The sequence below is a fragment of the Mytilus trossulus genome, chromosome 10, assembly GCF_036588685.1.
Source record: "Mytilus trossulus isolate FHL-02 chromosome 10, PNRI_Mtr1.1.1.hap1, whole genome shotgun sequence".
Taxonomy (NCBI): Eukaryota; Metazoa; Mollusca; class Bivalvia; order Mytilida; family Mytilidae; genus Mytilus; species Mytilus trossulus.
Window position 1 is genome coordinate 55,217,990 of NC_086382.1, and position 22,945 is coordinate 55,240,934.

Sequence of the window (22,945 nt, forward strand, 5' to 3'; positions counted from 1 at the left end):
TCAATAATTGATTTAAATGATCATCGATATGTTTTCAGTTGTGATAATGTTTTTGGATGTATCTGCAAGAACTGCACAAAAACAGAAAACATTACGGAAAATCTCACAACACAAGAAAACAGCACAGGTACAGGTTGTTAGAATAATCCTTATACAATTTTCATCTTCCAATTGCATGAAGATACGCTTAATGTGTATTTTATAACTTGTTTCATTGTATGTATATGTTACAAACAAAACTCATGCTCTTAAAGTACTTGTTTGGCTTTATAACTAGTATGATCTGAGCGTCACTGATGAGTCTTATGTAGACGAAACGCGCGTCTTGCGTATATAATTATAATCGTGTTACCTCTGATAACTATTAATGGCAAGGTTTGAATATTTCCAAAAATCCAACCAGTTCTTAATCTTGCTAATTAACTAATGATGCTAGATCTAGAAAGGCATGACAAAGTAAAACCACATAAATACTGAACTCCGTGACATTCAAACGGAAAAGTCCCGAATCAAATAGCAAAATCAAAAGCTAGAACACACCTAACAAGAATTATCAATTAGTGTATTAATTTTTCTTCATGTAAATCTTCATTGTGTTCATAAAGCGTTTTTGGAATGATATTGTATTGAAGTTTTATTGGAAAGAAAGCCTCGTATAATAACAATGAGAAGTAAAAAAAGTTAAATTTTGAGCGTTGCTTAATTTTTCAGGCTTGCTGAATATTAACAGAGTATCTTTCATGAGCTGTGTATGATTCTGCTGTGGTCATTGATGTTTAAAGCTTTAATTGCTGCTTGCGGGTTTTGAGGACCTAGTCACTCCCCAGTACTTGATGTTTTATTAAATTGACAATGTCAGTTGGAAACTTGCATTCCTTATATAAAAGTGTTCATCCCGGGTAGTCTACATGATTACGTATCTAAAAAAAATACCCATGTCCTTTCGAGTTGAAATAAATCTTACGTTACGGGCGTGAGAAAATATATGTCTAAATATAAATGTAATGGGCAAAAAATCGTGATAAAAAAACAAGGTACTTAATGAATAATATTTTTTAAAATGGTATTTTGTTTATCGCAAATTGATAACCAATTAACTCTTCTTATTTTGTTTTAATTTCTAGAACACCAAGGGATATACATGTCAATTCAGAATTAGATCTCTGTTTAAAGATTTACAAAATATTATCTATGTATTTATTGAAACCAGTTTCCGTTTTGAATAACAGAGACTTGAAAGATCATCGGAAACCGATGCTATGATCGGTTTCCGATGATCTTTCAAGTCTCTGTTATTCAAACGGAAACTGGTTTCAATAGTAAGCACTTGTATGTGTAAAATGTTTCTTATATTGTGGTATTTTAATTCCAAAAAAAATATTCATCACTCAAGGTTTCTTAAAGTGTTCTGTTTCGTCAGAGATATGGTTTTATGTCTATGGCTATATTTTACTGTTTTAAAAACAATTTGATTTTTTTTGCAGTACTGCATGACATAGGATTTTTTTTCAAAATAGATATATATATAGATAAATAGAACTTATAGCTTTTATCTTGTCATTTCTTTGTAGATAAAAATGTATCGCTCTTGTTGAACATTGGCATACCTTGTGCAGTCTTTTTCATAACAACGGTAACTACATGTATTTGTAAGATTGGAAAAAGACGATGTAAAATGGGTGAAGCTAAAATAAATGTTTCGCCGAGTCTCAATCCAAATACTGAGCGACCATATGATTACATCGATGAGAGCATATTGGATGATATGAGTCAAAACAACAAAGGAAGCACAAAACACAAAAATGTCACTTCATTTATAAATAGTTGCGATACTAGTGAAAACAGTAGTGTGAACTCGTTTGAAACAGAACAACAATCCAATGCATTCAGAGAGATATATCTGAACCCTTATAGCTCCCTCCAGACTGATGTGAAAACAGTTTCGTACGATATTCCTTCGGAGACGTCTACTACATGTGATATACCTACAAAATCTAAAGATTCCTATGATATTCCAAGGCTATCAACATGAATACCTGGATGTATTAGTTATTGTCAATTGTGGTGTGCGTCGTAGTCGTCGTAATTGTATTATTATTTATCCTCGCATCTGAAACTATTTGCCTTATCTTAATCATGACTAGATTACCATAAAGTATTTTCAGTGAAACGAACATGTTTACAAAGATAAAAAAAAATACACAGTGAACACGCGTAAAAAATAAACAGAAACCGTGATTTAAAAATAAAATTGGCTGTTTAAAATCTACACAAATGATAAATTAACCCATACCAGCTTTCCGGCTAAACTTTCTTTTTGTTCTTTAAAGTAACGATGACAAAAAGAAATGTTGATCTCCAAAAACCTGTTTAATCATGCTGTATTTATAAGCCTGTCAATATTCAGTAGACTGTGGCCTTTGGTAATCTTCTTTATTTTTCATTATGGTTTATTTATATGTTTCTGAGTTAAACTTAGCGTCCATTGTTTATCGAACTAGTACATGTTCTGGTATCGGGACCAGCTGAAGCCCGCTTCGAGTTCGGTATTTTCTCGAAAATGTAACTGTCTCGAGGGTTTTTATGAAAGTCTACACAAATATTCTCACAGATGTATATATATTCAAGACAAAATTTGTTTTAACGGAAAGGAGAACATGAACTCGTTTAAGTTAAATCAGATTGAAAGATAAATTTTAATCCAAGCATGCATATTTTTCGATATGTCAAAGTTGAAGTTTTGAAAATAATCATTTACTCCCTTGTATGTAAAAAGCATGTACTGTAGCGTCCGAATCAGTAACAACTCTACATTTCTTATAATCAGATCACCAGTGATGATGATACAAGACTAAAACACATTCTGTGTTTTCATTTTTCATAGATTTTGCTACTGAAATGACCGCTCGGAGATTTGAACTTTAAGTCTTCAAGAAGAAAACCCCTCTGTCTGCTGTTTATTATGTTCAGATCTAGAGGATATATTAATGAAACCCAGCATAAAAAGTTTGGATTGGTAATTTGAAGAAACATTATCTTTATATCTGTTTTTAACAAGAGTCTGAAGCAACTCCGATTTGATATAAAAATAGAAAGAGATTGGCAAAAGAGGAACACCATTCGTTCTCATAGGATTGCCGATAATTTGTTGAAACGCCAAACCCTCCATTTACCCTGAGACAGTGGTGTTACAGTACAAAATCAAAAAAGTAAAAAGATCAGTGGGAAAATGCTTAACTTCTCAGACGGTTACTTATACATACCCATCTAATAATAACACAGAATGGACGAAGCAGGATAACAATACATCCCCAGAACAAAGAGATACGTAGTACACAGCTAGTTCTCTACTATTGAACATAGTCTAATAATGTTTTGAAGTAAAATGTGGACAATTGAAAAGTTGACACTGACAACCTTAAAAAAAAAGACAATCAAAAGCAAATAACTCATTTTTTAAACCCAAAACTTTTCATACGCTTTATGATATTACTTACTAATTGCAGTAAAAAGTAAAAAGTAAAATCACAATATTACCGAACGCCGACCAAAATTTTAATCAAAAGCTCAAACATATCAAACAAATTGATATCAATTGCCATATTCCTGGCAGGGTACAGTTATTGTTTTCATGTTGAACAGGTTTTATACCTAGCTTAACCTCTCACTTGTATGACGGTCGCATAAAACTACATTATTTTGACAACGATGTTTGAACAAAACAAACATACTTCAAAGGAAAAATGTGATTTAAAAGAGGTACAGCAGTCAACATTGTGTGTTAACTTAATTACTATTAAAAACGTACAAAAATGTAAAACTGATACATAAACAAGTAAATATATCGAGTAAAAAAATAATATTTATCATAGCACAATACCACAATGACGTGATGTCTAAGTACAAAGCAACGTCAAATGGATATCACAAAAACAGACCAAACTTTAAAAAAGAAATTAAGTAACAAATAAAAGAGTTATTTAGACAATAAACAACGTCATTACCTAGAATCTATACGTGTACTTCAAAATCATTGTGTATTATTTGTGAAGTTGATACAGAAGACTCATTAACAAGGACATAGTACCTTCCAATAAATTGGTTTAGAAAAAATGAACATACACCTGGTTTTCCAACTTTCTACTCACTGGTGACGTTCCAAAGTCTGATTAGCAGCAGCAACCTCTTAAGGAGTCTCGCGGGTACAAAAAAATCATTGAAAAATTAAACATTATTTTTTTTCATTACCAATTTTATTTATTACACTATAAGTTATTACTTTCTGATATGATACAAAAATCAACCAAAAAATCGATTCGGTTTGTCCCCAGATGACTTTTGAAATGTTTATATCATTGAAAAATCTCCAAACTATCTCCCTTTGGTGCAAACATGCCATATTTTGGGATTGAAATTGAAATATCTTTTTTAACTCATCGGTGACCAATATTTTTTATTATCGTTTCAAATAAGCTGTACATAAAATAAATTATTGTAAAATTTACGCGATTTCATTTAGTTCTTTTTTTAAATTTCGATATTACCTATATTTCTCTTATTAGTTCATCAGAAAAAAAGGACACCAACAAAAATGTTTGCTTTTTTCGGATGCAGATTATGAGCCTAAAGGGACGGTGAACCCATATTTTTTATTCTATTTTTCTATTAGGTAAAGGATAGAGTTTATCTATAGAAAAAAATAGCGAAATTCTATATTAGAAAAAAAAAATTATATCCGCGAGCCCCCTTAAATTTCGGACGAGTTAGGAAATATATATCCCATATCAAATGAGTTGAAGTTGAAATATTACTTCTTTTATGTGGTAAATTGATAATTCAAAATAAAAATCGTCTCGTTTTCATAGATTCTGGTACTGAGATGACCACGTATGTCAAATTCAAGGTATAAGTTTAAAAGTGAGGTGGAGGAAACTAAGAGAGTTATTTAAAAATTGAATAACAGTTGTTGGAGTCTACACTAGTGTTTTCCCATGCTTTGCCTGGATCTTGTTAAGGGAAGCTGTCATGAATATTGAATTTATACGAAAATGATTCAATTTTGATGAAACACGTCTTTTAATTGGCTTACATTTTTTTATTCATCTGCTCATTGACATGGTTTTATCATATGATTGTCACGTTATCGACGCCCTTTTTATGAGTTACTCCTGGGCAATAGAATTTAAAGAAAAATTATAAGGACTGGATGTATTTCCCCTGTCTATTTCCAATAACATCAAAACCTTTTAATAGCCTGCTATTTATGTTATCTATCTGGACAACGTTTACACACGGCAGCTATCACATAAACAACTGCTGACCTGAATACGGATATAATGTGTACTTTTCATTTGATAAAATTTAAGTGCTACATCAAAATATTTAACGACTAAAATAAAAGCATTTACAGTTATAAACACCACACTATAAATCAATTTTTTTTATCAGTTACACAGTACTTTGCCGAAATCAATATTATTTGGAATGAAGATTTTACAACCCCGATACTATAGCAACTAATGTTCAAGTGTTAGAAAACTAAATTTATAATATAATATATATATTTAATAAAGATAAATTTAAAAGTTAAAATGTGCACTTCAACTAGCATTATGTAGCTGAATGTTTAACTTTCGTTACCCGGGTCTTTAAGAGTTAACATTTCTGTATTGGTTTCGATTATTGCTGTTTATCGTATGGTTATCTATAATTGTTCCTATCTAGGCCTTTGCTCGTTTAAACGCAAGTCAAACTAATCGATACACATGGCAATGTAACAACTAGATTTTACAAGAGCCAAATAGAAATAAACTTTATTTACATATACTAATCGTTCAAGTGAAATGACAAAAAAGGGTGTCATACCAGAAAGTTCTTGCATGATGTATCAAAATATGCAGGAATAAATTCAAATACAAACATAAACAATAAAAAAAAAAGTCACACATAAAACAATGCATTTTAATTTTTTTTCTCCTAAAATTTAAATCTTAATTATCAACAGAGTGAATATATTAAAAAAACAACACCCCAAAACCTGCCGACAAAGAAATATTTAACCTACAAGCTAGAAAAACGTTCACCGTTAACTTGACATGGCATTTATTTGTAAGGGAGATGAACTATACACAATGGCTGGCGAACCAAAAATATTACGCATAAATGAATTTAAACGGTTAAATAAAGGCAACAGAAGGATACCGCTGTTTGAAACTCATACATCGATTGAGAAAAATCAAACCCGGGTTACAAACTAAAACTGAGGGAAACGCATCAAATATATGAGGAGAGCAACGACACAACAGAAACACTACATTGAAATGTAACTCACATAGAAACGAACTATAAATTTTAAAATACATTAAAAGGGCACGTGCTGTCAGATACGTGTTCACCGGTTTTACGCAAAATTGTATTCTTAATTAATAACCTTTACATTGCCTATGTAAATTTTTAAAACTGTTTGTATGCGCATTGAACGACAAATTTATGTGACGTATACAATTTTCTGACGTCAGACACTCAAATCAATTAATGTGTTCGTAGATAGAAGATGTTTTTGTGTTCGGTTAAATTGTCCCCTTTTAAAATTGTTCTACGATGATGACTGATGTACCCATATTTTGACTATTTTATCAATTGTGACTGTTTATTTAACGCATTATGTAAATATAACGGAATTTGATGAGACTGTTATTAAAGTGAGAGGGTTAGCGCTATAGAACCAGGTTTAATCCACCATTTTCTACATTTGAAAATGGCTGTACCAAGTCAGGAATATGACAGTTCTGTTCCATTCGTTTGTGATGCGTTTTGTTATTTGATTTTGCCATGTGATTATGGACTTTCCTAATTGATTTTCCTCTGAGTTCAGTATTTTTGTGATTTTACTTTTTACAACAATTATCCAAATGATAAAAAAAAATCCAATTGCACTAGTACGCTTTCTATTTATATCGCTTATAAGAAAATCGGAGATCTTCGCAGGTCAAATAGATGATTAATTAGATAGCATCTCCACTAAACTGATACACTGAGATCTAGTGGGCATATACTATCAGTTACATGATTTGCTAGTAACCTAATACGAGATATATGGAGTCAGTAAATCCCCATATGGAATTTACTGGCCCCATATATATCGTATTAGGTCACTAGCACACCGTGTAACGAATTTACCTTACCGACTATCTACACATATGGTATTAAGAATAGCGGCCTATCAAAATGACCGAGTCTTCAATAATTAGTATTAAGATCCTATACTTCATTTTTCTAAAAAAAAAAACAAAAAACAAATGTCAATAATAAGAACGTTTCAGCATTAAATTTGCTGTACGAATTTCAATCGTTCATTACATGTATTTATTTCTCCGTCTGTTGAATCCTTTTAGATTTCTGTTTTTGTTTTGAAAGGGACGTTATTCCATTATCCCAACAATAATAACTCGTTAGCTGTAATTATGTTTTATGAACTTATCTCAACCTTTCATTGTCAATTTCTTTATCTCTTAAATTCTTTCAGATTTTTCCTCAACGCTGTGTTGTTTTTATAAAGGGTTGTGGCATCTTTGTTGTTTTGAAAAGGGAAGTAACTCCTTAATAACCCCATATGGTTGGTAACCCTATATTGTAACTAACCATATATTTTTTAAGGACGCCCTATATCAAATATACATGGTCACCACGTGAAATCAATCAACCAACCATATCCCCATAAATCTATTGGAGGTAAGATAAATTGTTTTATTGTCACTTGCGAGGACTTGGTTGCATGCCATATATTCGTCTAGTGTATATTTTGTTGATTCATAATCCTATACGGTATATAAGAAATGTTCGGTTATAGGTAACATTGTTGACAAAAAAATACAGTGTGTATCAAAGATCAACCTTCTTGTCAAAAAAATTGTTCACAGGGAAATTTAATTCTCAAATTGTTTGGTTTAATCTTCATATTTACATGAATGTTTGTACCAACTCTGTATCTCCAAGATCCAGAGGGCATATCAATTGTATTGTTGTACCTTGCTTAGACTTTTTTGTATGATGTACATTTTGAGGGACTGTATAATGAATTGAATCAATTTCCCAGACATCAAATAAACACTGTTGAGTTTAATTGTTGACAAAAAAGATGTCAATGTGTATAAAAAATAGTATAGAATATACAAACACCTAAAACACATGTCTTATAACTCTCTCTAGCATCGCCTTTAGGAAGAAGGTAACACTACGACAATGTTAATAAAGAGGATGGGGTCAAGTAGACTTAAACACTGGACATGAAGCTTTATAGGCGATATTAATTTCAGTTGAGGATTTAATAAAAATAATTTATCAGATTTCAAATTATCAAAAATATATTATAGGCATATAACATGAATTGGATAAGTGCTTTTGCAGCAACATTCGTGAGTATAAATACAAGCATCATCTATAAATAGAGTTTTGATTTATTTTTCTTTAATGATATTTATTTTTCTTGACAGCTCTTCAAAGTATGGTCTATGAATAGATATGTCATTTTCTGTTTTTCATTAAACTAGTAAATTATTTACTTTTGTAAATTCGGTACTGTTTAGAAAATTTACTAGCAGTCATAAAAGTCGGTTTCTGTACAAATTGTGCAGTAGTTGTTGCATACCTGTACATATCAAAATCATACTGAATTAACTGAAAAGCTTTTTGCTGAATATAACTGAATTAACTGAAGCGAGAGGTCTGAATGATACGAACTTTACAGCAGTGGATAAATCTTGAATTCGGCTGAACAACTGAACATGACTGAAAAAAATACTGTTTATACTCTTCAGATGAAGGCGAGCAAAATGACATTTTTAGATTAAAATTCAGTTAGCACTTTGAATGATTATTATAATAAAAATTTACAAATAATATCAATGGTAAAAGAAACCCTTATGTTAATAGTTAAAAAAAGAGGGACGAAAGATACCAAAGGGACAGTCAAACTCATAAATCTAAAACAAACTGACAACGCCAAGGGTAAAAATGAAAAAGAAAAACAGAAAAACAATAGTACACACGACACAACATAGAAAACTAAAGAATAAACAACACGAACCATACCAAAAACTAGGGGTGATCTCAGGTGCTCCGGAAGGGTAAGCAGATCCTTCTCCACATGTGGCAATCGTCGTGTTGCTTATGTGATTACAAATCCGGTAAGTATCACGAACGACAACAACCACACTGTCGTAATATTATTATATGGATACATGTTAAAGAGAATTGCTTAGTATTATTTCAAGTAAAGTTAAGATTTTTTAATGAATCACAGAACCTTTATGTTTGAAAATTATCAACTGGGAGCATGAAATTGGCATAGAAAAAGTACGTATACATCAGTTCTAATAGTCACGTTACATATTTCGTGGTAAACAGACGCTTGATTAAACACGATTTAAAAATAAAAAAACTGTCCAATACCTCTCAGTTCAAGCCGACCGTACGAGGGCTTTATAACAAAACTTCCATCATATCAGTTCAAGTGGCTCGAATTTGATTGTGAAAAAAAAAAATACTCTTAGCATTCTTTTGTAAGGTTGAGGCATTTAGTATATCTTATATAACACACATAAATATTTTGCTTGGTTGTGAATTCTATAACTGTCAATTACAAGAAATCTTTATTGTTCCCAAAGTAACACGTTACAGGGAACATGTCCGTTGGTCAACCGTCCGGTTGTAAGAACTCTTACAGTTACAATTCGTGCAAGATTTCTATAAAATATCTACTAAAAGTAAATATTTGAACCAAAAATATTCTTTTTTTGAAAGAGATATGCCCCATGTTTATATCCAATTTAAGTAAAATGTCATCGTGAGCGCTCTCACGGGTACTTTTTTGGCAGATTTTTGTAAGATTATACTATATTTTAAGATCTATTTCTATTATGGTGGACGATCGATTGTTTTTTTTTAAAAGAATAATAACCTTTGGAATTATAAAATAAGAAAATGGTCTCAAGGGAACAATTCTCATCAAATGTTTTTAAACTTATAAAATAGACGAATATCAGCATTATATCGTACCAGATCTATAGAAAAGTTATGACCCTAGGAAATATTAAATTAATTATATATTTTTTTAAAGTACAACAAAATATTTTCACCCTTGATTGATAAAATGTGTGCAACTGATTTCACAATTCATGCTACCTTATGCTTACTTTCAAATCCTAAATATCGCTTTTTGTTAAATTGTTTATACCATACGCATTTGACGTCTTTTTAAAAATAAAACAAGAAAATGCTTGCAAAAATAGAAGAACATCTTAATCAATTAATGTAAACCAACTTATTTTCACGAATACTTAATTTCGCGTTTACTCCTTACTAAGACTTTTCGCGGAGATTTAATTTCGCGATTTCAAATTTGCTTCATCATGTTGATGTAGTGAAAAGGTAGAGATCCAAATTGTACATATTCTCGACTATTTATATTCGCGTTATTTTTGTACTCGCGAATGTCGCAAAAATAAATCGATCGCGAAAATAAGTTGGATTACAGTACTGCTTTATATTAACATAATGTCAAAATTATGTCATATGTATGTCAACTCGCTTTGAAGCAAAATATATGATTAAAAAGTGACAATTTGAATAAGAGCATATTGTTGACTTTACTAATTTTATTTTTGTTGTTTCTTTTTTTTTAGATTGGTATGAGTGGTACATTTGGTTTTCTTTTGAAATGTCCGGAAAATAGAGCAAAATTCTTCAGACCCGGTTCTGTATGCCAAAGGCCGTCAGAATATCACTGTCTGATGAATTCCTCTAGCAAACTTTATATTGAAACGTGCAAAACCATGTCCTGGATGGATGAAGGTAAACCGACAAATACGTTAATATCTATATGCTTTGTTTTCATAAATCAATACTACTTTCAAAAAGATGTATTGAAATGTAATTAAAAGCAGGTCTGATGTCAGATTTTTTTTTACTGCAAAGAAGTAGGTGATTATCGATATAGTATACATTATTTGACGTAATTCCCTTTTTTTTTCTATAAATTTTGTAACAAATTAAAACTCGTGAAACCGCATCTGTTAATCGTAAAATATACATGAAGCATGAATAAAAAACAACGTTAAAGTAGCGACTGAATGAAATCTTTCTCTCAAAATTGGGATCTTTCGAAACTACTCAATATTCAATAATGTTAAATGTATAGTATTTGTGTTAACAGACTAGTTTAACAGAAATGAAATTTTGTTTAATTAATTGTCGTTCTTAATGATTTAGCACAACCTGTCATATAATTAAACTAGTAAAAAATACTTTTTTTCTTTTGGCCTGCTATAATTACAGCTGTCCTTAACAACTTGCAAATACATTTCGAACCCTGTATTCATCAAGAATTCCAACCGTTTGTTATACTTTCTACTGAGGTGTATAAGTGCGCATTCACAAAAGACTTATGTGCAGAAAAAGGTCAGGTTATCTTTAGCAATGGGACGGAGAAAACAAACCGTCGTTGTCGATGTGATTACAGAAAAGGTTTCTCATTTGTTATTCAACCTAAACAAAACTGTTACTGTGATCCGGTACAAGAGGATTGTTCATGCTTTCTTGTTGATTGTGGGTATAATAAACAGTTATATTCAGGTAAATATTTGAGCAAAAATATTAAAGATCGTTCCATTAAAAAAACCTTATCTCTACCACCAGTAAAATAAATTGCACGGTTTTTATTTTACGAATAATTTCTTCATCGAGTGTAACTTTAGCTTAGTGGTCAGCACTTCTGTGTTGATATGAACTATCATACTAAATTATACTTTGACGAAAGATATCAAAGGGACAGTCAAACTCATAAATCTAAAACAAACTGACAACGCCATGGCTAAAAATAAAAAAGACAAACAATTTAGTAATTTAGATGCCTTTGAATACCCCTTTTCAACAATCAGCATTTACATAGGAAACATCTGTACATCTGCTTTTACAACTGTTTCTTTTTTTATATGACACTGACTTCATGCAAAAGCCTCTGAAGAGGAACAATGGAAAGAAGCGACCGTTATCCCTGAACTTCACGTTCCGCTTATAGTTGTTATCTTTACTAAACAAAGTCTGATGACTGTGTTAAATGTATATCCCTTTGAATCTGCCGTAAATGATACGAAATATACAGTTAAGTCTGCTTTACTTACTTAACAAAAATGGCCATTTTCAAGCAAACATTTTCGACAAAAAATGAGATAATTTCTGCTAACTAACTGTGAACTTTCTATATCTTTATAGCATTGCCTGCATAGCAAGCATATGTCTCCTAGTCTATACGTTACTCCAGAGTTTGCAGCTCATACGTCGCAATCCCGAGTTGATTGACAACTATGTTATATCTGTTTCACATGTTCCAATTATCGTAACCACAATCTGTCAATTTGTTTCTAGAAAAAGACTAACCGAAAGTAAGCTACTAATCGGTTTATAAATATATAACACGACAAGTGAAAAACATAGCAGCGATAGAAGGTTAGCCTGCTCCTCATATTTAGCCAATCATGTTACTGAGGCCAAAACAAACCGTATTCAGTATCTTTTTGTTATTCATTATCTTTAAAAAAGATATGACTGACTTACTACAGTAAAAATATATATGTGGTTCTCTATGATAGATACATTTCATGTTATGTTTAATGTCAGATTATATTGTATAGTTTGTATATACACATAGTCCAGTCAATCTAGCATACATTTGACCCTGACCTTGAAGTTATTGCAACAGAAGATTTTAAAGTTTAAGTCTTTGGCATTTTATCCAAAATATCAAGATAAAAAAGTCTCACAAAATCTAACTGGAGGAAAACTAAAAAAAATAATGATTTTAAAATTTCTTTGGAAATTTGCATTGATATGGGAGACAATTCTGCCAAAAAGCAGAAATATCAATAAACATTGATCCAAATTACAACTTTCAGGCTTATATTCAACATAATTTATTGATTCTTGATAGTTTAGAAGTCAAAAGAGTATAATAAACATTTCTAAGAGAGGGACGAAATATACCAAAAGGACAGTCAAACTCATAAATCTAAAACAAACTGACAACGCCAAGGCTAAAAATGAAAAAGAAAAACAGACAAACAATAGTACACATGACACAACATAGAAAACTAAAGAGTAAACAACACGAACCCCCCAAAAAAACTTGGGGTGATCTCAGATGCTCCGGAGAGGATAAGCAGATCCTGCTTCACATGTGGCGTATTCAAATCTTTTATCCAGCTCCAACCTAGATTTCATAATTCGTTAGTTGACCATTTATCAGATTTTTTCAGCATATCAAGCAAAAAAACTCAATTTCAGTAAAACTTATTAAGCATACATTCTTCTGTTTGTGGTTTAAATTTTCTTTAAACAAGGAAGATGCTGCACAAATATAATATACACATATTAACTGTAACAAATATTCACATTATTTTTTCAAAATTGTCACATAGCCATAAATATGCAATTTCTTTAATGAAAAATGTGAAAAAAATAATATGCAGAACACTTCAGTTTTGTACATTTAATGAGCAGTAGATTACATAGTGTAATCAAATACGAATTTATAACCCCATCAACATGATCAAAGAATCATATTTTACATGAATATTAAGAAAATCAATCAAAAACTGACAAAAAGGAATATTTTTGCGGAGTTCTCTCCCTTTCTAATGTAAATTTCAATAAAAAGATTCAAAATGCAAAATTTGAGTTTTCCACTACTTAGATTTTAATGGACTGTGCATATTTTGGGCTGAATACTATAGATTAGTATTTACTGTTTTAAACTGATGTATATAAAAATGTCAAGACTGAAATGAAGCAGACATATTGTATCAATTTATCTACATTACTTGATTCCCTAAAGACAAATACTTGTATAAAGTGTAACAACCTTAACACAAACACACACACACACAAGATAAACATACGTACAAAACAACTAAAAAGAGAACACCATTACCTCAACTTTGTTTTAAAAAATTAAAAACTAATTTCAAATGCGATAGTGAGAAATCATCAACTTCAAAAACTACATAAATAGTTAGAAAAGGTACCATGATTATAATTTAGTACGCAAGACGCGCGTTTCGTCTACATAAGACTCATCAGTGAGGCTCATATCAAAATATTTTTAAAGCCAAACAAGTACGAATTTGAAAAGCATTGAGGATTTAAAATTCCAAAAAATTGTGCCAAATACGTCTAAGGTAATCATAAAACATAAAAACATAAAACATTTTTAACTTTTTTGAAAAAGACTACATCTGATAACCAATTTTGTTTTCATTTTACCATAATTATAGAATGTTGAGAATATTAATTAGTGTAAGATTCATGTAACATGAATCTTACACTAATTAAAGAGAGGGTCTAGCCGACAATTTCTAATGAGATCTTAATTAGAACTTAAACAATTTTCTACTAAAATTAATAATAATTTATCAATTATAAGGACTTAGAAGGCTGTTTTTACTAATTTTATTAATGGAAATAGATAAACAAGCTACATATCAAAATGCCTGTATCATGTCAGATATATGACACTTTTTTTAAACATTCATTTGATGTATTTGAGCTCTTGATATTACAAACTGACAAGGTACTTTCCTAATAGATTTTCCTCAGATTTTGGTATTATTGTTACTTCACTTTTAACATTAAAATGTTGTTAATTATGCTTGAACTTAAATATAATACATTTGACCTTGACATTTAAATTTGTTTTCGTTACTCTGTTTAATCAATTACGTTAAAGTGTATTAGATACAATAAATATTATTACGTTTTGGTTTGTTAAAAATCATTCTCAGCAAACAAACATTATTCGAAAAACACAGGACGTGTGGATAAATAAAATGCTTTTCTGTTCCAGATTATATCTGCCGAAACAAATCAGAATCAAATAGGACAAAACAAATGTGTCCAGAGATCACTAAACTGTAAGTCATGACTAAGTATAGATATTGTTAACATTTGCTTTAATAAATTATAGGGTGAATACACAGACATTATAATGGGAAATTCATGAGTCATCTCATTATAAAATGGATATCAAATCCCAATTTTATTAACATTGTTTATATCATACAATTCATTATAACGTTATGAATAAAATAGTGTACTAAATAAGGGCAACAGTAGTTTACTATAGATTTATAAATCGATTGAGAAAAATCAAAACTGGGTTAAAAACCAAAACCACGGGAAACACATCAACTATGAACGGAAAACAAATAAACAGCAGAAACACCGAAGTGCAAAAAAAGCAAAGGCCATATGCATGACCTGCAATTGGAACAGGACGTTTTAAGAAAAAAAGTGCGTTGAACTTGCTTAATGGCTGATAAACTTCCCACTGTATGATAATGTTAACAAGTATCGCTAAAACACTACGTGACAGAAAAAAACCCAACAAAGACACACACGAGAAGGCACAAACAAATAATTTAACAGTCAAAACAGCATCCATTAAGAACAAAAAACACCATAGGATATAGAAATTAGTGGCGCGCTTATGTCATTAACATACAATCTCGAAGTTTATACAATTATTTAACAATAATCGTTCAAACAATTTTCATCACAATGGTGGTATGGAAAGACAACTTCATGATTATTTTGACAAAAACGATAAGACACAACAGATTTTTAAACCAAAACAATATCAGAAACGTAAAAAAAATCTTTGGCATTGGATTAGTTTAAACTGCGTATTCCCGTTATATTAAACATGACTCGAAATGAAGGGATGGATACCCTAATTCCTAATAAGGACAATAATTTTTCGTTGATAGGGACTCTCTATGAATATATTATAACAGTGATCGCTTTAGAGAAGAAACTTGAAATGTATAGTAAATAGAAAATACACTTTATTCATAATACGCGTATGTTTGTAGTATACATACACGCGAACATAATGGAATTTGATAGAAAACGAAAAAATAACGGACGTTTGAAAAAAGGAGAGGATTTAATTTTTCAAATTGTCCTGTATCCAAGTTCCTATGAATTTTATACTTTTTTTCTGAAATTCTCAACACATAAAATGTTTTCCAAAAATTCTCCCTACAGCAGTTGAAATACTTTCAACCAAGTTGTTAATACTAGTACCCGCGATTTTGCTTTACCATATAGCAGTGATCGACTTTGATGGCTATCCGATAGATACATCTGTTGTAGAGTTGTCACTGACTCAGACGTACTTATAAATATAAATATTTTCTATGACTGTATCTTACATTAATTTGTAGGATCCTTTACTATAGATAATTGAGCTGATCTGTAACAATAACATGTCAGTGCCTTATATAGCATGTACTGTAGTACGACGCTAGGTTAAAACTGACGAGGAAAAGTAACACACGGCAACCAAAGGCTTTATTATAGTAGATCCCAGGTGGTCGTGTGGTCTAGCTGGACGGCTGCAGTGCTGGCGATTTGGTGTCACGATATCACAGTAGCATGGGTTCTAATCCAGACAAAAGCAAATTCACAGATCTAACATCGTTGGGTTGATGTTTAGACGAGTTGTATATATATATATATATATACAACTCGTCTAAACATCAACCCAACAATGTTTGGTTCTTCCCTCGCCGGGATTCGAACACATGCTAATGTGATAACGTGACACCAATTCACCTGCATTGCATCCGTCCCGCTAGACCACACGACCACCTGGGCTCAACAAAAATAGAGCTTACGCTGGCCATGTGTTACCTTTCCTCGTCAGTTTTAATCTAGCGGCGTACTACAGTACATGCTATATAAAGCATGAAGATGTTATTGTTACAGATCAGCTAAATTATATATAAAGTAAAGTATTCTACAAATTAATGTAAGATACAGTCACAGAAAATAATTATATTTATAAGTACGTCTGAGTCAGTGACAACTCTACAACAGATGTATCCATCGGATCGCCATCAATGATGGTGATACATGGCTGTGTACATAATGTATATACAACTCGTCTAAATATCAACCCAACAATGTTAGATCTGTAAATTTGCTTTCGCAAATTTTTGGTTCTTCCCTTGCCGGGATTCGAACCCATGCTACTGTGATATCGTGACACCAAATCGACTGCACTGCAGCCGTCCCGCTAGACCACATGACCACCTGGGGTCTACAAAAATAGAGTTTTCGCTGGCCATGTATATATATATGAATCCTTCTTGAATCATTTTAATGTATATCTTCCACACTTTTTAGGGAAAATGACGTATCAATTGATTCAGAACCAAATGATTACACAGGTTAGTCGAATAATAAGTACCTCAGTAAGGGGTTGATTCAAAAAGAGGGACGGAAGATACTAAAGGGACAGTCAAACTCACAAATCGACAACGCCATAGCTAAAATGAAAAACACAAACAGACAAACATCAGCACACATGACACAACACAGATAACCAAAGAATAAGCAACACGAACCCCACCAAAAACGAGGGGTTATCTCAGGTGCTCCGGAAGGTTAAGCAGATCCTGCTCCACATGTGGCACCGATCGGGTTGCGTATGTTATAACAAATCCGGTAAAAAGTCTAATTCAGTAGGTCACCTTCATGAAAAGGAAGGGGATTTTAGTTACGACGTAATGAACATTTACGATATCATTTGTGAAACGACCAACCAAGTCGTGATGGCTCCAAAAATTTACGAAGGGATGATTTCAATTTTACCAATTCGAACTCTTGGATTAATAGCTTCCTTGTGAACAGCAACCCTCTATCAAGAAAATCATGATAGGAAACGCAAACAATGCTGCTTGAATGTTGCTTCTTAGAAAATTAAAAGTTCACAATTGTAAAGCTGAAATCATCTCTTTTGTCGTAAAGTCTTTTGTCAACAGTCACATGTTTATGCTGGATAGACAATGCAATAATTGCCCCATTAACAAATGGTCAACCATACAATTTCATATTTTTAAAATAAAATAAAAATTATTGAGCTATGGGAACATAGAGCAGTAGAGCATAAGCATCGGAGAGAACAGCAAACAAAATGGCATCTGAAAACTTCATTATTACTCTTTAATTTCTTATATAAGAAATTTAAAGTTATCCGTTTGATTTGCATTACAAAAAAAAAATTGCCCACGGCGTCTTCATTTCAAAAGCTTATCAATAATTATCGCGTTATATTTTAGGTATTTAATTAGCTATTACACACATCATGTTTTACGTATCTTATGATATGAATGGTACATATATGTTATTTTCTTATTTTGGGAATAAATGCAAAGGTTTTATCGATTTTTAAAAATGATTGTTCAATGTATATTACAAATACTCGAAATTGAAACCTCTCTAAAGCTACCTGTTTTTGGTAAGTTGAAAATAAATAGTAAGCTGGACAAAAAAGAAGCGCATATATAGAATGTCATCAACAGGTACAGAACTAGTTAGTTAAATATATGAGTAGGAACTACCATCATTGTTTCATGAAACAGGTCTATGCTCTTAAAATATTTAATCGTTTTGGTAGGATATGGCGCTATAAAAAAAAAATCGACAAAATTGAACAGGAACTCTATCTGTGAAGTATTTAATGAATGATATAATTGTACATAGTTTCACTCATAGCATAGAATAACTGACGATAACAAATTTTCATGTTTGAACTAAAGAAAGTATTTGATAATTATCATTAAATATTATTAGTGACGTCGTCAAAATCTTTGATGAAGCTTACATATTTACTTTTTTTGTCGACAACTTTCTCAATTTCTACTTTATTTAGATACCAACAATGTGAATATTTCATCTGTTCTGACCGTAGCTTTTAAAATAATCGTAGTATTTGCTGTTTTCATCTTCTGTATTGGTAAGTTAAGTAGACATTATATAAATAACACATAGCTTAGATGGTGATAGAGCAGATTGGTACCCGAGAAAACATTGTCAACCGCAGCGAAGCAAAAGTTGACAATGCTTTCTCGAGGGGTACCGATCTGTTCTATCACCCGCTCAGCTATGTGTTATTTGATTTATTATACTGAATGTCCTATCATTATTGTCTTTTACAGATTGATTTTATTTAAAAGTATTTTCTATAAAGTCACGTTCTTTTAAAACCCCGCAATTCTTTACAAATGACTTTACATCAGAAAAAATAAAATGTTTCAACTCCCTTAGATGAAAGTTGACTAGGTACGATTTCTATTTAGATTTGGATATTCATTCAGGACCTTTAATTCATAGAGCTCATACTTTATTCAAGTACATATACAATCACATCATTTGGAGTCTTGTTCACGGTTTAAAAAAAACGACTTTGAACTCATCATACTTGATATCTTTATTTATAGGTTAGACAATACTTGGTCATAAAACATGATCAAGTATTGTCTGACCAATTTAGAACATATTCACACTTTCGAGTGAACTTACAAAATTAGCCTTTCCCATTGTAATATTCAAACCTTAAAAAGAGTTCACATTTTATAATGAACCAATGGTAGAACATAGGTAATCATTTCAATGGATGGAATGAAATAGTACTGACATAGTTTGTGAGGACCGAATGGATAAATTGTTTTTCTTCTGCTTCAGGTAAAATTTAATACTTATATATCTTGAGATTTTTTTATTTTAAAAAAGCAACACAATGTTATATAAATCCCCTTTTTGAAATTTGATTTATAAATATAAAACTCTGTATACGCATTTAAATTCAGACCATTCAACGTGAAATACTTACTCTTTTATTGATAACTTAATATGTATTGTGTTTCTCCATAAAAAAAAATCCTTTGTTTTATATATCAGCAGTCTTAAATTGTTTTCTTGAAAGAAAAAAACAAAAACCTCAAATGCCCGGTTTATAACAAATAAATATTATTTTACCTACATCCTTACTCCCATTATTTTTGTTTATTCTATATTATGTTTACCATTAGAAAATTTATGAAAGTTTGCAAAATTCAAAATAATTTGTTTTAATGTTTGCTCTTTCATCTTTAATCAGTAGGCTGTTTTCCAAGGGAAAATGCCTCAGGTGGTTGTACACTTCATTAGTGCAGTTATTAAGAGTTCACTTTCATAATTAACTGACAATGAAAAGTCATTCATGTATAGCATTTCATTGTGCATGGAAAACCATGTACTATGAAAATTAGAGGGCAAAAAACTGACTGTTCATTGGACGAGAAGGGGTGAGTATGTTCTAAATAAAATTCAATAAAAGAAAAGCCGTCTGACGAAAACAATTTTCACGGGTTGATCAAACATAAAATAAAATAAAGATTGACCCTTTAAATAAAATTATTCTATACTATAATAAGACCTTTGAATACTATTGTCATTGGTATTAATAACGGTTTTATTATCTTAAACTAAAACCAAACTATATTTATATACATATGCACATGCATTACTATGTATACCGACGTTATTGATATCCTGGCACTGCAGAAGGTTTTGTTTTTTTACTTACTGATAATACCGTCTTTGCATTCTTTTTGATGTTGGTAGTGTACGGAAAGATATTTCAGTCTCGGATGCATGATTGCTTGTAAAAGTTGTGTTTTACCTTGAAAAATCTGTCAGTTACTGCGAGTACTCGTAGATCTGTGTTTAATGTCGTTTTGTGGAGGGGATGAATGAGTACCTACAATGCAATGTTCACTTATTGTTTTGTTGAATGTATTTTTTCGAATGAATCTAATGAGTTAACCCTTTCGACTAATTTTTATAGTCTGTTCTTATGTTGTACTGTTAAACAACTGTCTTAGCCACGGGAGAGTGTTGGGCCTTCATGGAAATTTAAACCACCACGATTGCATGTGCCTATTATAAATCAGGAATTTTCAATTCAGTAGTTGTCGTTTATTGCTGCATATTATAATTGCTTTTCGTTTATTTTTTTTGACATAAATTTTTGTTTCTCGTTTGATTTTTTTTTTCATTCTTTATCAAGGGACATTCTTAAGACTTGTGTGCGTTATGGGTTTACTAATTATAGAAGTCCGTACGATTCCATATAGAATATAATTTCTGTGCCATTTGGTCTCCTGCTGAAAGTTATCATACAGCCCTTGGATGGTGTAAAATTCCCACAAAAACGAGTATGGTGTAATGGTGTATGGCATATGGCGTGATGGTGTAAGGTGTATGGTGCTATGGTGTATGGTGTAAGGAGAATGGTGTAAATGTGTTTGAAAAATAATGTAATATGCGATCGGGAATGGTGTGAATGATGGTGTACGTCATTTCATTGGTTGACAACAAAGTTCTTTTTATTTTATTTTTTCGAATTGTAAACATAAACAATAATAATAATCTTAATATTAGTTATTTAATTGCATTATGGGTAATTTCGGATAAAATGTGGGATTGGTGCATGGTGTAATGTATAAGGTGTATGGTGCAAAGTTGTTCCGTGTATGGTGTAATAATACAAGGTGTATGGTGTAATGGTGTACGGTGTTAGTGGGAAGTTTACACCATTAAAGGACTGTACCTGTTTGAACAGCTGTAAACTACTGTTGCATTTATATGGTAAACATCATTCACAAATAGTTAACCGATATAAAAAGATGAGTCTGAACTCACTAGTGACATGTTTATATGGTCTTAGATCTTACTTAACTATAAAAGTCGTCTTACCTTCATGTTTGCAAATTAAAAACTAGTCCCTTTTTGCTCAAGCTCAAGAATAGTATAAAAGTTACCTTATTCTTTCAATTATTTTTTTAGTGCTGTAATAACTATAAGATTTACACAGATGTTTTACGAGAATGATTTTCAAGAAAATCAATCATTTCCTTTTTGAAATTAATTAGTGTTATCCTTATTCTGTGTCTACGTTGCGATTTAAAATATCGTGTAATATGCATGAGTGTGTGAATTGCACCTTTAATTTAAATTTGCTTTTGTAATTTTCGGTGGTTTAACCATGGTAAATACTTTGTATTACTTATTTTATTGCATTTGTCAGTCTAAATTTATGTATGTAGTTGATCTGGTTTGAATAAGAATATCGGGTTTGGCATGATCAGCCAATAAATTGTTATATCTACAAATGATACAATTAAAGGATGCTCACAGGTACGAGGTTTTCAGAAAAAAATTAACATTTATTTTTCATTACAATTGTATTAATTACCGTTGGTGGTTGTCACTTTATCTTATGGTACAAAAATCATTCCATAAAATCAACTCGTTTTGGCCCTAGGTGACTTTTAAAATGTAGATATCGTTGAAAAAGCTCACAATTATCTCCCTTTGGTTCACAAATGCCATTTGTTGGCATTAACATTGATTTTTTTTTAAAATCATCAGTGATCTTTACTTTTGTTTTCGAATAAGCTGTACATATGGTGAATAATTGTAAAATTTAAGTGTTATCTGTAATTTCTGTTTTTTTTTATTTCGATATTACCGCTTTTTTTCCTATTAGTTCAACAGAAAAAAAGTGCATTAACAAAAATGTATGCTTCTTTCGAAGGCAGATTGTGAGCGTAAATTAACGGTGAACCGATTTTTAATTTCATTTTTTATTAGAGATTTGATAAAGTTCATTTATAGAAAAATATAGCGAATCCTATATTACATAAAAACATTTGATTTAGACCCGCGAGCCCCTTAAGATATTTTTGTCAATTAAAAATCATTGTTTTATTTAAAAGAAAAACAACACACATATATATTAATATTTTTTTTTATAGGAATGACAACTGCATTTCTAAGTGGACGAACAGATACAATCTTTCAAAATGTGTGTACGCGTTGTTATAAGAAACATAAGAGATCAGGTATGAAATTTTTTACTTAATGTTTGAGCAATTAGTCCATTTTAACGTAAGCCATACATGTAAAATTATGTCTCCATTTAATATAAGCGGCTTATTTCACGTGCATTTTATCTTTGGTTTGGGTTGTTTTGAGTGTTTGTTTTGTGGTCTATTAAATAAAA